Genomic DNA, 14,977 nt, shown 5'->3' on the forward strand with positions numbered 1-14,977 from the left:
GCCGGCAATAGGCTACATTCGTATCCCTCATGGACCAGTTCGTACTTAATTCATTCTCCATTCAAACTGCGTAGGCATCGATTTCCTCCTTAACTTTATTTAATGGTGAGAAGGAGGGGAATAAACGGAAAATATGCATACTTTCCTTATGAAACACCATTTTTCCACCACGATGCTAGTGGCTAAATGCTAATCACGGGATGTTGTGTATTGCCTTCAGTTCAGCCTGTTTTTTCACCTCTAACCTGTATTACATTAGTGGAAACCAATACTATTCTCACTGTGGGTCTGCCTGTTTTGACTAGCAGAAGTTACTTTTCGTAGCAGGTTAGGAGAATTTACGCAGCAGATTAGGAGAATTAGATGAAGAAAATGGTTAGGGTTTGCAACAAAAAAAATCCTGACTCAATTCAAACATATCTAGCTACAACCAGGTCTGCCCTGAGAACAGTCCTGGTTTCCACTAATGCGATGTTGCTAAAAGGAACGGAACCCCGTCTGATAGTTTCAACCTGATTGGCTGAACATGATAAACTATATCCGGGATTAGCATTTAGTCACTAGCATGGTGGTGGAAAATGGTGTCTCATAAGGAAAATACGCATATTTCTCCCAAATGTTCCCCTTCTCGTAATTAAATCAAGTTAAAGAGTCAATCGAAGCCTATGCAACCTGAATGGAGAATGGTTTAGATACGAACCAGTCCACAAGGGATACGAATGTATTGCCAGCTGTATACAATGCGTTTGGACGGTAAGATGAAAATGACTCAATATCGCCATCTGCCTGCCTTTGGGCTAGGTTACTGTACCGTTTGGCGACTTGTGTTTTGCATTCCTGAAGATAGAAATCAAAGCATAATATATCTGATGTTCCTAAAATATTATGTTAATTCACAACATTGTGATAAACAATCAAGCTCAATAAGGTTGTGACTTTGAACATCGAAACTCATAGTCAGCAGAGTCATGTAATAAATCTGTGGTGAGTTAAAATGGTCAGAGTTCTGCTGCTCAGTGCTCAAGTTCTCTTCACTGTACTGTCAGTGGCAGTGGCAGTGGCACCACGCTCATGTCGATTTGAATGTGACTTATCGATCTAATTCTCTCACGTCAATTTATCATGCTTTATATGGGTTCAACAGTATAATAATAATAATAAGATTGAAATACGTTATGGGTATTTGAGTAGAAGATCGTATTAGCAGCTCTCATGATTTGATACATATTTGGAGGATTGACATGATACTGTTGCATCTGCTACAGTATAATCTGATAATCTGTCAAAACATACAGCCAATGTCCTGTGGTCCCTTATGGTTCTAACCACTTCCCTCTTTTTGTTTCCTTTCTTCTTCAAAACGTCCTTTTACCCTGGCCTTTTAAAAAGAAAAAGTATTTATTTAACTACGAACAGTGGGTTAACTGCCTTGTTCAGGGGCAGAACAACTGATTTTTACCTTGTCAGCTTAGGGATTCGATCCAGCAACCTTTCGGTTACTGGCCGAACGCTCTAACCACAAGGCTACCTGCCAACCCATCCTGGCCTAATATCCTGGCCTATTATCCTGGCCTTTTATCCTGGCCTATTATCCTGGTCTTTTATCCTGGCCTATTATCCTGGCCCATTTACTGCAGCCTGTTTAGATCAGTTGCCGTTTTACTACAACCAAGCAGGTCATTCAGTATTTCTAGATTGAATGTATCATTATGTCTCTTCTCTCTGTATTGTCTGAGAGAGAACAACTAACCGAATTCAGTAGCCTCACCAGCCAATCCGTGTATTTCTAATGAAGAAGCAGCGTACTGTACTGTAGAGTGGATTAGGTTAGGGTGCTCTGGCTCCAGCCCTACTGTGGATTAGGTTAGGGTGCCCTGGCTCCAGCCCTACTGTACTGTGGATTAGGTTAGGGTGCCCTGGCTCCAGCCCTACTGTGGACTGTACTGTGGATTAGGTTAGGGTGCTCTGGCTCCAGCCCTACTGTACTGTGGATTAGGTTAGGGTGCCCTGGCTCCAGCCCTACTGTGGACTGTACTGTGGATTAGGTTAGGGTGCCCTGGCTCCAGCCCTACTGTGGACTGTACTGTGGATTAGGTTAGGGTGCCCTGGCTCCAGCCCTGCTGTGGACTGTACTGTGGATTAGGTTAGGGTGCCCTGGCTCCAGCCCTACTGTACTGTGGATTAGGTTAGGGTGCCCTGGCTCCAGCCCTACTGTACTGTGGATTAGGTTAGGGTGCCTTGGCTCCAGCCCTACTGTACTGTGGATTAGGTTAGGGTGCCCTGGCTCCAGCCCTACTGTACTGTGGATTAGGTTAGGGTGCCCTGGCTCCAGCCCTGCTGTGGACTGTACTGTGGATTAGGTTAGGGTGCCCTGGCTCCAGCCCTACTGTACTGTGGATTAGGTTAGGGTGCTCTGGCTCCAGCCCTACTGTACTGTGGAATAGGTTAGGGTGCCCTGGCTCCAGCCCTGCTGTGGACTGTACTGTGGATTAGGTTAGGGTGGTCTGGCTCCAGCCCTGCTGTGGACTGTACTGTGGATTAGGTTAGGGTGCCTTGGCTCCAGCCCTACTGTACTGTGGATTAGGTTAGGGTGCCCTGGCTCCAGCCCTACTGTACTGTGGATTAGGTTAGGGTGCTCTGGCTCCAGCCCTGCTGTGGACTGTACTGTGGATTAGGTTAGGGTGCTCTGGCTCCAGCCCTACTGTACTGTGGATTAGGTTAGGGTGCTCTGGCTCCAGCCCTGCTGTGGACTGTACTGTGGATTAGGTTAGGGTGCCTTGGCTCCAGCTCTACTGTGGACTGTACTGTGGATTAGGTTAGGGTGCTCTGGCTCCAGCCCTACTGTACTGTGGATTAGGTTAGGGTGCTCTGGCTCCAGCCCTGCTGTGGACTGTACTGTGGATTAGGTTAGGGTGCCCTGGCTCCAGCCCTACTGTGGACTGTACTGTGGATTAGGTTAGGGTGCCCTGGCTCCAGCCCTACTGTGGACTGTACTGTGGATTAGGTTAGGGTGCCCTGGCTCCAGCCCTACTGTACTGTGGATTAGGTTAGGGTGCCCTGGCTCCAGCCCTACTGTGGACTGTACTGTGGATTAGGTTAGGGTGCCCTGGCTCCAGCCCTACTGTGGACTGTACTGTGGATTAGGTTAGGGTGCCCTGGCTCCAGCCCTACTGTACTGTGGATTAGGTTAGGGTGCCCTGTCTCCAGCCCTGCTACAGCTGTGCAGGCTTTTACTGTAGCTCTCCTTATACTGTAGCTCTCTCCTAACATTACATGACAACCCTCTTTAGCTCAGTTTCACGATTAATTAGGGCCGATTTCACGTTTTCATTTCAATTGGTAATCGGTATTTTATTACACCGATTTGCCGATTTTTATTTATTTTAATTATTCTATTTATTTATTTATTATTATAATTTTTTTACACCTTTATTTAACTAGGCAAGTCAGTTAAGAACACATTCTTATTTACAGGAACGGTGGGTTAACTACCTTGTTCAGGGGCAGAACGACAGATTTTGACCTTGTCAGCTCAGGGATTCAATCTTGCAACATTACGGTTAACTAGTCCAACGCTCTAACCACCTGCTTTACATTGCACTCCACGAGGAGCCTGCCTGTTACACGAATGCAGTAAGAAGCCAAGGTAAGTTGCTAGCTAGCATTAAACTTATCTTATAAAAAACAATCAATCAATCTTAACATAATCACTAGTTAACTACACATGGTTGATGATATTATTAGTTTATCTAGCCTGTTCTGCGTTGCATATCATCGATGCGGTGCGCATTCGCGAAAAAGGACTGTCGTTGCTCCAACGTGTACCTAACCATAAACATCAATGTCTTTCTTAAAATCAATACACAAGTATATATTTTTAAACCTGCATATTTAGCTAAAAGAAATCCAGGTTAGCAGGCAATATTAACCAGGTGAAATTGTGTCACTTCTCTTGCGTTCATTGCACGCAGAGTCAGGGTATATGCAACAGTTTGGGCCGCCTGGCTCGTTGCGAACTAATTTGCCAGAATTGTACGTAATTATGACATAACATTGAAGGTTGTGCAATGTAACAGGAATATTTACACTTAGGGATGCCACCCGTTAGATAAAATACGGAACGGTTCCGTATTTCACTGAAAGAAAAAACATTTTGTTTTCGAGATGATAGTTTCCAGATTTGAGCATATTAGTGGCCTAAGGCTCGTATTTCTGTGTGTTATTATGTTATAATTAAGTCTATGATTTGATAGAGCAGTCTGACTGAGCTGTGGTAGGCACAAGAAGGCTCGTAAGCATTCATTTACATTTTAGTCATTTAGAAGATGCTCTTATCCAGAGCGACTTACAGTAGTGAATGCATACATTTCATACATTTTTTGTTGTTGTACTGGCCCCCCGTGGGAATCGAACCCACAACCCTGGCGTTGCAAGCACCATGCTCTACCAACTGAGCCACAGGGAAGATGTTCAAGCAGCACTTTCGTGCGTTTTGCCAGCAGCTCTTCGCAATGCTTCAAGCATTGAGCTGTTTATGACTTCAAGCCTATCAACTCCCGAGATTAGGCTGGTGTAACCGATGTGAAATGGCTAGCTAGTTAGCGGAGTGCGCGCTAATAGCGTTTCAAACATCACTCGCTCTGAGACTTGAAGTAGTTGTTCCTCTTGCTCTGCATGTGTAATGCTGCTTCGAGGGTGGCTGTTGTCGATGTGTTCCTGGTTCGAGCCCACGTAGGAGCGAGGCGAGGGACGGAAGCTATACTGTTAAACTGGCAATACTAAAGTGCCTATAAGAACATCCAATAGTCAAAGGTATATGAAATACAAATCATATAGAGAGAAATATTCCTATAATAACTACAACCTAAAACTTCTTACCTGGGAATATTGAAGACTCATGTTAAAAGGAACCACCAGCTTTCATATGTTCTCATGTTCTGAGCAAGGCAAAACGTTAGCTTTCTTACATTGCACATATTGCACTTTTACTTTCTTCTCCAACACTTTGTTTTTGCATTATTTTAAACCACATTGAACATGTTTCATTATTTATTTGAGGCTAAATCGGTATGGGGGGGGGGGGGTTTGCCCACCAATAATCGGTATCAGTATCGGTGTTGAAAAATCATAATCGGCCGACCTCTAGTTAAAAGTATTCTATTGTTGTATAACCGCTGTGTGTTGACCCAGTGTACTATATAGGCAATAGGGTGACAGTGGCTGTGATAGGGCCGCTGAAACAAGCTGGAAGTTCTGTAGATGTGGGTAGTGTTTTTATAACTGCATGGCAAAATGAATGAACTTGATGGAAGACTTGGTTATGGTTGAAGCCAAATGGATAAGGGATGGTCTATCTACCCCCCGCCCCTCCACATACACACATGACATGGCTAACCTCTCACTATGACATGGCTAACCTCTCACTATGACATGGCTAACCTCTCACTATGACATGGCTAACCTCTCACTATGACAGGGCTAACCTCTCACTATGACCTGGTTAACCTCTTACTATGACCTGGCTAACCTCTCACTATGACATGGCTAACCTCTCACTATGACATGGCTAACCTCTCACTATGACATGGCTAACCTCTCACTGTGACATAGCTAACCTCTCACTATGACATGGCTAACCTCTCACTATGACATAGCTAACCTCTCACTGTGACATAGCTAACCTCTCACTATGACATGGCTAACCTCTCACTATGACATGGCTAACCTCTCACTATGACATGGCTAACCTCTCACTGTGACGTGGCTAACCTCTCACTGTGACATAGCTAACCTCTCACTATGACATGGCTAACCTCTCACTGTGACATAGCTAACCTCTCACCACACAGCACCAGTGGAGGTAATAGGATCAGTCTTGTCTGGTCTTCTACAGCAGGTGCTTCCCCTCAGAGCAGACATGAATCTGACATGTTAACATCCCATTACCCTCATTGAGGCAGCTGACATGTTGACATCCCATTACCCTCATTGAGGCAGCTGACATGTTAACATCCCATTACCCTCATTGAGGCAGCTGACATGTGGACATCCCATTACCCTCATTGAGGCAGCTGACATGTGGACATCCCATTACCCTCATTGAGGCAGCTGACATGTTGACATCCCATTACCCTCATTGAGGCAGCTGACATGTTGACATCCCATTACCCTCATTGAGGCAGCTGACATGTTAACATCCCATTACCCTCATTGAGGCAGCTGACATGTTAACATCCCATTACCCTCATTGAGGCAGCTGACATGTTAACATCCCATTACCCTCATTGAGGCAGCTGACATGTTAACATCCCATTACCCTCATTGTCAACATGTCAGCATCCTCAATGAGGATAATGGGAGGTCAACATGTGTGAAGTCTAGGACAAAAAGGCTTCTCAACAGTTTTTACCCCCAAGCCATAAGACTCCTGAACAGGTAATCAAATAGCTACCCGGACTATTTGCATTGTGTGCCCCCCTTCCCCAACCTCTCTTTTACGCTGCTGCTACTCTCTGTTTATCATATATGCATAGTCACTTTAACTATACATTCATGTACATACTACCTCAATTGGGCCGACCAACCAGTGCTCCCGCACATTGGCTAACCGAGCTATCTGCATTGTGTCCCGCCACCCGCCAACCCCTCTTTTACCCTACTGTTACTCTCTGTTCATCGTATATGCTTAGTCACTCTAACCATATCTACATGTACATACTACCTCAATCAGCCTGACTAACTGCTGTCTGAATGTAGCCTCACTACTTTTATAGCCTCGCTACTGTATATAGCCTGTCTTTTTACTGTTGTTTTATTTCTTTACTTACCTATTGTTCACCTAATACCTTTTTTGCACTATTGGTTAGCGCCTGTAAGTAAGCATTTCACTGTAAGGTCTACACCTGTTGTATTCAGCGCCCATGACAAATAAACTTTGATTTGATTTGAGGCTGCTGACATGTTGACATCCCATTACCCTCATTGAGGTTCTAAATGGCACCCTACTTTTCCAGAACCCAGTATTCCAACCCAGAGGACTCTGGTCTAAAGTACTGCACTATATAGGGAATAGGGTACCATAGGGCACTGATCTAAAGGAGTGCACTATATAGGGAATAGGGTACCATAGGGCCCTGATCTAAAGTAGTGCACTATATAGGGAATAGGGTGACATTGGGCTCTGGTCAAAAGCAGTCATCCATAGAGACTGTAGACGTGTTAGTCACAGCAGCATGGGACTCTGGCCCCATCCCACCTATAGAGACTGTAGACGTGTTAGTCACAGCAGAATGGGACTCTGGCCCCATCCCACCTATAGAGACTGTAGACGTGTTAGTCACAGCAGAATGGTACTCTGGCCCCATCCCACCTATAGAGACTGTAGACGTGTTAGTCACAGCAGAATGGTACTCTGGCCCCATCCCACCTATAGAGACTGTAGACGTGTTAGTCACAGCAGAATGGTACTCTGGCCCCATCCCACCTATAGAGACTGTAGACGTGTTAGTCACAGCAGAATGGTACTCTGGCCCCATCCCACCTATAGAGACTGTAGACGTGTTAGTCACAGCAGAATGGTACTCTGGCCCCATCCCACCTATAGAGACTGTAGACGTGTTAGTCACAGCAGAATGGGACTCTGGCCCCATCCCACCTATAGAGACTGTAGACGTGTTAGTCACAGCAGAATGGTACTCTGGCCCCATCCCACCTATAGAGACTGTAGACGTGTTAGTCACAGCAGAATGGGACTCTGGCCCCATCCCACCTATAGAGACTGTAGACGTGTTAGTCACAGCAGAATGGGACTCTGGCCCCATCCCACCTATAGAGACTGTAGACGTGTTAGTCACAGCAGAATGGGACTCTGGCCCCATCCCACCTATAGAGACTGTAGACGTGTTAGTCACAGCAGAATGGGACTCTGGCCCCATCCCACCTATAGAGACTGTAGACGTGTTAGTCACAGCAGAATGGGACTCTGGCCCCATCCCACCTATAGAGACTGTAGACGTGTTAGTCACAGCAGAATGGTACTCTGGCCCCATCCCACCTATAGAGACTGTAGACGTGTTAGTCACAGCAGAATGGTACTCTGGCCCCATCCCACCTATAGAGACTGTAGACGTGTTAGTCACAGCAGAATGGTACTCTGGCCCCATCCCACCTATAGAGACTGTAGACGTGTTAGTCACAGCAGAATGGGACTCTGGCCCCATCCCACCTATAGAGACTGTAGACGTGTTAGTCACAGCAGAATGGGACTCTGGCCCCATCCCACCTATAGAGACTGTAGACGTGTTAGTCACAGCAGAATGGGACTCTGGCCCCATCCCACCTATAGAGACTGTAGACGTGTTAGTCACAGCAGAATGGTGACTCTGGCCCCATCCCACCTATAGAGACTGTAGACGTGTTAGTCACAGCAGAATGGGACTCTGGCCCCATCCCACCTATAGAGACTGTAGACGTGTTAGTCACAGCAGAATGGTACTCTGGCCCCATCCCACCTATAGAGACTGTAGACGTGTTAGTCACAGCAGAATGGTACTCTGGCCCCATCCCACCTATAGAGACTGTAGACGTGTTAGTCACAGCAGAATGGGACTCTGGCCCCATCCCACCTATAGAGACTGTAGACGTGTTAGTCACAGCAGAATGGGACTCTGGCCCCATCCCACCTATAGAGACTGTAGACGTGTTAGTCACAGCAGAATGGGACTCTGGCCCCATCCCACCTATAGAGACTGTAGACGTGTTAGTCACAGCAGAATGGGACTCTGGCCCCATCCCACCTATAGAGACTGTAGACGTTTTAGTCACAGCAGAATGGGACTCTGGCCCCATCCCACCTATAGAGACTGTAGACGTGTTAGTCACAGCAGAATGGGACTCTGGCCCCATCCCACCCATCACTGCTTCTACTGTTGAGTTCTAAACTCCAGCGATTCCAATATTTCTAGTAATTCTTCAGTTTAACAGTTCAGATAAATCATTTAGCCAGATGGTCTGCATTGTGTATAATGAAAACAGCATGTTCAGAACTGGGTGGTAGATAGACTATATACTGTGTTAAATAAAGCAAGTAAAACTCCTCTGTATAGGACAAATGTTAAGTCTGGGATGAGGAATTCTATTTAAATGCACTGTTGGTCTCAATATCAATGCTGTTATTCATTGTTATATGTTAGAGAGAGCAGTGTTTCATTTGAGCATGGTCCTGCTGGAATAGCATGTGGCACCTCTCCGTTTTGGACTGTTTCCTTCTGTATCCTATCTGTCGGGATCCGCTACTTTCTTTTCTATGTAAAAATGATCAATTAAAAGCAATCAAAGTTAATTTGAGTTGCCTCTTCGTTAATTATCCTGCCCCCCACCCCCTCCGAATAAAAAAAACCCTCCTCTCTCTGCTCTGATAGACATGAGCCTGCAACTCTCATCTCTACAGCGTTGCATTTCATCATTTATTTCCTTATAGAATCAAAAGGTTCTGGAGGAGCCTGCAGCACCCCTGATAAATTGAAATTAGAATTACTGCTGACTATTCAGAAATCAATTTTAAATAATTCAGAATAGCCTACAACACCATTAGACAGCCTGTAATTTAGCCACAGAGAATCAATAGCTTCTTTTTTTTTTTTTAAATAGCCTCCAGTCAGGAACACACAGCAAAATAGAACCGCGGGAAAACACAGGTTGGAAAGCAAATGGCTGCTGCTGAAAAGAGAAGACTCATCTTTCTGCTGTAGGCTACAGCAATATTAGATCAACTACCAAATATTGTTTTACAAAGTAAAACAAGAGAAAGATAGGCTTTTGGCACGAACGCAGCGGCCATAAACAACGAGTGAGCCGGGCATCACTGGGGAGAGTCAGTAAAACTGGAAACCATTTTTAGGACTATCGTTTCCTCTTCATATTGTAGCCTCCAATGTCTCCACACACCTAGGACTAGGCTATTGATGGATTCAAGACAAGCTCTTTTTTTATTGATCTCATTGTAAAAGTAGCCTGTCATTTCAGTCATTTGTGCAGTATTAAAGATTCTGTCATGTAAAATGAAGTAAAATTGCATGAAATGCGTTTTATAAAATGCAAAATTTGCTACTAAAGCTACTCAAAATGTTCTCCATGTGTGCAACTTCAGTAAGTGCCTCTACTCTGGGGCGGCATGTAGCCTCGTGGTTAGAGTGTTGGGCCAGTAACAGAAAGGTTGCTAGATTGAATCCCCGAGCTGACAAGGTAAAAATCTGTCGTTCTGCCCCTGAACAAGGCGGTTAACTCACTGTTCCAAGGCCGTGATTGTAAATAAGAACTTGTTCTTAACTGACTTGCCTAGTTAAATAAATAAAACATTAAAAAAAAACTCTACTGCTCTATGCCACAACACAAATGTGATGATATGATTTATTATAAAGGTGATTAAAAAACAAAACAAAATGTGCATTCCAGTACCTCAGAGCCCCCCAGGTCACCCCTGCCTCTCATCTCACTTTTTGTTCCTGCACCTTCCGATTTACACCTGAAGCACTGAGCGAGAATACAGTCCCCCCCCCCCCCCGATGGCGTATTCCAGCTGTTAAATGAGTTTGTTGATAGTCCTCTGTACTGTTTCTATCATGTCTGGACAATATTTTTGTCCATTTAGGGGGACCTCTTTTGTCCCAAGAGCACACCCAGTGGGCAAGCGTTCCATGTGGTCTATTTTAAATGAAGAGACTAATGTGTTGATGACAGTCTCGCTCTACAGTTCCTCTACAATACTCTCCTCATCTCTCCCCCTCCTTCGTGTTCTCTTGCCATGCTGTAACAACGGAGCACCATCCTCAGTATGTTATTGAGTCACAGTCACGCTGTTGAGACAAGGCCTTTAGTTGAACGGTAGCAGCAGCAACAGTTGTGGTTGCAATCAGTTCTCTACATGCGGGTAAGCTTACATGTAGGTTTGTAGTAGCCTACCATAACAAGCCCTGTTTGAAGACTGAGCTTGGCCATGCGTATTGTAAATGAACTTTGTAAATGAACTTTGTGAACAATATGCATTCAAGTGTGACACTTGTAGAGGAGCACAGATCATGAATGGGTGATGTGACAGAACTCTGTGGCTCTGCCAATCGACTTGGAGCACACTACCAAGTGGAGTGACATAATGTGCCCTCAGGATGCTTTCACACTCTCTCCCTCCCCAAGCTGCTCTCTCTCCCTCCCGCAAGCTGCTCTCTCTCTCTCTCCGCAAGCTGCTCTCTCTCCCTCCACAAGCTGCTCTCTCTCCCTCCCCAAGCTGCCTCTCTCTCTCCCTCCCCAAGCTGCACTCTCTCCCTCCACAAGCTGCTCTCTCTCCCTCCACAAGCTGCACTCTCTCCCTCCCCAAGCTGCTCTCTCTCCCTCCCCAAGCTGCTCTCTCTCCCTCCCCAAGCTGCACTCTCTCCCTCCACAAGCTGCACTCTCTCCCTCCACAAGCTGCTCTCTCTCCCTCCCCAAGCTGCTCTCTCTCCTCCCTCCCCAAGCTGCTCTCTCTCCCTCCCCAAGCTGCTCTCTCTCCCTCCCCAAGCTGCTCTCTCTCCCTCCACAAGCTGCACTCTCTCCCTCCACAAGCTGCACTCTCTCCCTCCACAAGCGCCCCCCTTCCCCGCGCCTCTCTCCCTCCCCAAGCTGCCTCTCTCCCTCCCCAAGCTGCTCTCTCTCCCTCCACAAGCTGCTCTCTCTCCTTCCCCAAGCTGCACTCTCTCCCTCCACAAGCTGCACTCTCTCCCTCCACAAGTTGCCCTCTCTCCCTCCCCAAGCTGCTCTCTCCCTCTCCAAGCTGCTCTCTCCCTCTCTCTTGGCTGTGTCCCAAATGGCACCCTATTCCCTATGTAGCACACTATATAAGGAATAGGGTGCAATTTGGGATGCATATTCCCTCTCCGAGCTTCTCTCTCCCACCCTGGGCCATGCCTTGTCCAGGGTCAGGCAGTAGAGTGGTAAACCCTGTTCACACATGTCACTAAGGGTTTCATCTAGCTGGTAAAGAAGCTTTAATGTGATTTTATGGCTTCTGTTGATTTCCATTTAAAGACTTCGAGTGAGGGAGACGAGTCCTCTGAAACATTCAGGCCAGCATTATGATAGTAGCTAGCTAGTGGGGTTGAGGCTAGGAACTAGACCTGTTCCCATGCTCAGGCTTATCCCCCACATCTCAGGGACTGTCAGCCCATCCAGCTGGTCTGGAGAGAAGCCGGTTCACAGAGTCACACCAGTGTTCTGGAACGGATCAATCCTAAAACAACCCCAATCAGGACAGCAATATACAGTTTCTCCCTCAGTCCCAGTATGTGTCAATGAGATTAATGGCATGATGTGATTCATATGTAACACGGACAACAGATTGTATACAGGCTATAGTAACCCAGCATATACACTCTTAGGAAAAAGAGTTCCATAGGTTTTTTTTGGGCTGTCGCCATAGGAGAACCCTTTTGGGTTCCAGGTAGAACTCTTTTGGGTTCCAGGTAGAACTCTTTTGGGTTCCAGGTAGAACTCTTTTGGGTTCCAGGTAGAACTCTTTTGGGTTCCAGGTAGAACTCTTTTGGGTTCCAGGTAGAACTCTTTTGGGTTCCAGGTAGAACTCTTTTGGGTTCCAGGTAGAACCCTTTTGGGTTCCAGGTAGAACCCTTTTGGGTTCCAGGTAGAACTATTTTGGGTTCCATGTAGAACCCGCTGTGGAAAGGTTTCTACATGGAATTCAAAAGGGTTCTACCTGGAACCAAAATCTTCAAAGGGTTCTCCTATGAGGACAGCCGAATACCCGTTTAGGGTCTAGATAGCACCTTGTTTTTTCTTAGTGTGTATGATGACATATGATGTATTGTCAGATTCCCTTCCCTAAAGACCTCTCTCTCTTGCTCTCTCTCTCTCTTTTAGGGTTAAGGTCAGGTTTAGTGTTAGACCTCTCTCTCTTGCTCTCTCTCTCTCTTTTAGGGTTAAGGTCAGGTTTAGTGTTAGACCTCTCTCTCTTGCTCGCTCTCTCTCTTTTAGGGTTAAGGTCAGGTTTAGTGTTAGACCTCTCTCTCTTGCTCTCTCTCTCTCTTTTAGGGTTAAGGTCAGGTTTAGTGTTAGACCTCTCTCTCTTGCTCTCTCTCTCTCTTTTAGGGTTAAGGTCAGGTTTAGTGTTAGACCTCTCTCTCTTGCTCTCTCTCTCTCTTTTAGGGTTAAGGTCAGGTTTAGTGTTAGACCTCTCTCTCTCTCTTTTAGGGTTAAGGTCAGGTTTAGTGTTAGACCTCATCAGACTTTCAATGGGTTGCGGGCGCCAGTCACACTGCCTTTAGTCACACCCCCTTTAGTCACACCCCCTTTAGTCACACTCCCTTTAGTCACACCCAACTGGTCGGCCACAGATGTGGCACCAGGTTGTGCTGGAGGTTGAGGGTGCAGGATCAGGGTAGGAGGAGAGGCCAGGAGTTTCCAGCAGTAGCAGCTGAGGCAGGCTGAAGTGGTTTCCTCCATCTCTCTCTCTCTCTCTCTCTCTCTCTCTCTCTCCCTCCCTCTCCCTCTCCCTCTCCCTCTCCCTCTCCCTCTCCCTCTCTCGCCCGCCCGCCCGCTGTGGGGCAGTTAACAGCCAGCTGCTGTGTATTTTTCCAGCAGGATCAACACTACAACATGTGTTTCCCATGATCTCACTTGGAAACAGGGGCTGGGGGGGCCGTCATACCGCTTCAGCCAGCCCCAGAGGCCTGCCCCCTGGGTACAGTATACCGCTGGGCTGGAGGGAGGAAAGGAACGAGGGAGGGAGGGATGGAAAGATGGGGGAGAGAGAGGATGGGGGAGGAGGGAGAGAAAGTGAGGGGGACAGAGGGAAAGAGAGGGTGGGGGAGGAGGGAGAGAAAGTGAGGGGGACAGAGGGAAAGGGAGGGGGAGAGAGGGGGGGGGGAGAGAGAGAACACAACTTGTGGCTCAGAGACAGAAACATATAAAATGTGACTACATGGAATACACAACAGAGGCTTGCTGTGTGCTCTGGTCTGCACTGTGTGCTCTGGTCTGCACTGTGTGCTCTGGTCTGGCCTGCACTGTGTGCTCTGGTCTGGCCAGCACTGTGTGCTCTGGCCTGCACTGTGTGCTCTGGTCTGGCCTGCACTGTGTGCTCTGGTCTGGCCTACACTGTGTGCTCTGGTATGGCCTGCACTGTGTGCTCTGGCCGGCACTGTGTGCTCTGGCCTGCACTGTGTGCTCTGGCCTGCGCTGTGTGCTCTGGCCTGCGCTGTGTGCTCTCGTCTGCGCTGTGTGCTCTCGTCTGCACTGTGTGCTCTGGTCTGGCCTGCACTGTGTGCTCTGGTCTGGCCTGCGCTGTGTGCTCTGGCCTGGCCTGCGCTGTGTGCTCTGGTCTGGCCTGTGCTGTGTGCTCTGGTCTGGCCTGCGCTGTGTGCTCTGGTCTGGTCTGCGCTGTGTGCTCTGGTCTGCGCTGTGTGCTCTGGCCTGCGCTGTGTGCTCTGGTCTGCACTGTGTGCTCTGGCCTGCACTGTGTGCTCTGGCCTGCGCTGTGTGCTCTGGCCTGCACTGTGTGCGCTGTGTGCTCTGGTCTGGCCTGCACTGTGTGCTCTGGTCTGGCCTGCACTGTGTGCTCTAGCCTGCACTGTGTGCTCTGGTCTGGCCTGCGCTGTGTGCTCTGGCCTGCGCTGTGTGCTCTCGTCTGCACTGTGTGCTCTGGCCTGCGCTGTGTGCTCTGGTCTGGCCTGCACTGTGTGCTCTGCTCTGGCCTGCACTGTGTGCTCTGGCCTGCACTGCATACACTCACTCTTGTAAAACATAGATTACACACACACACTGAGAATATGGGCGACGCTCAGAGGCTCTTGATACACAGTTATAAACAGAACACAGATGTGTATGAAAATCTCAGCTGCCAACAGCTGAACTCAGTGTGTGTGTGTGTGTGTGTGTGTGTGTGTGTGTGTGTGTGTGTGTGTGTGTGTGTGTGTGTGTGTGTGTGTGTGTGTGT

At 47.4% G+C, this 14,977-nt stretch overlaps 1 protein-coding gene across 3 annotated transcripts in view; it reads left to right on the forward strand.

The window, feature by feature from the left end:
• LOC106604185 (putative E3 ubiquitin-protein ligase MID2) overlaps positions 1–14,977 on the forward strand; it is a 287,557-nt gene that overhangs the window by 128,853 nt on the left and 143,727 nt on the right. The gene's annotated exons all lie outside the window — the stretch shown is intronic.

Source organism: Salmo salar, chromosome 05, assembly GCF_965601325.2.
Source record: "Salmo salar chromosome 05, fSalSal1, whole genome shotgun sequence".
Taxonomy (NCBI): Eukaryota; Metazoa; Chordata; class Actinopteri; order Salmoniformes; family Salmonidae; genus Salmo; species Salmo salar.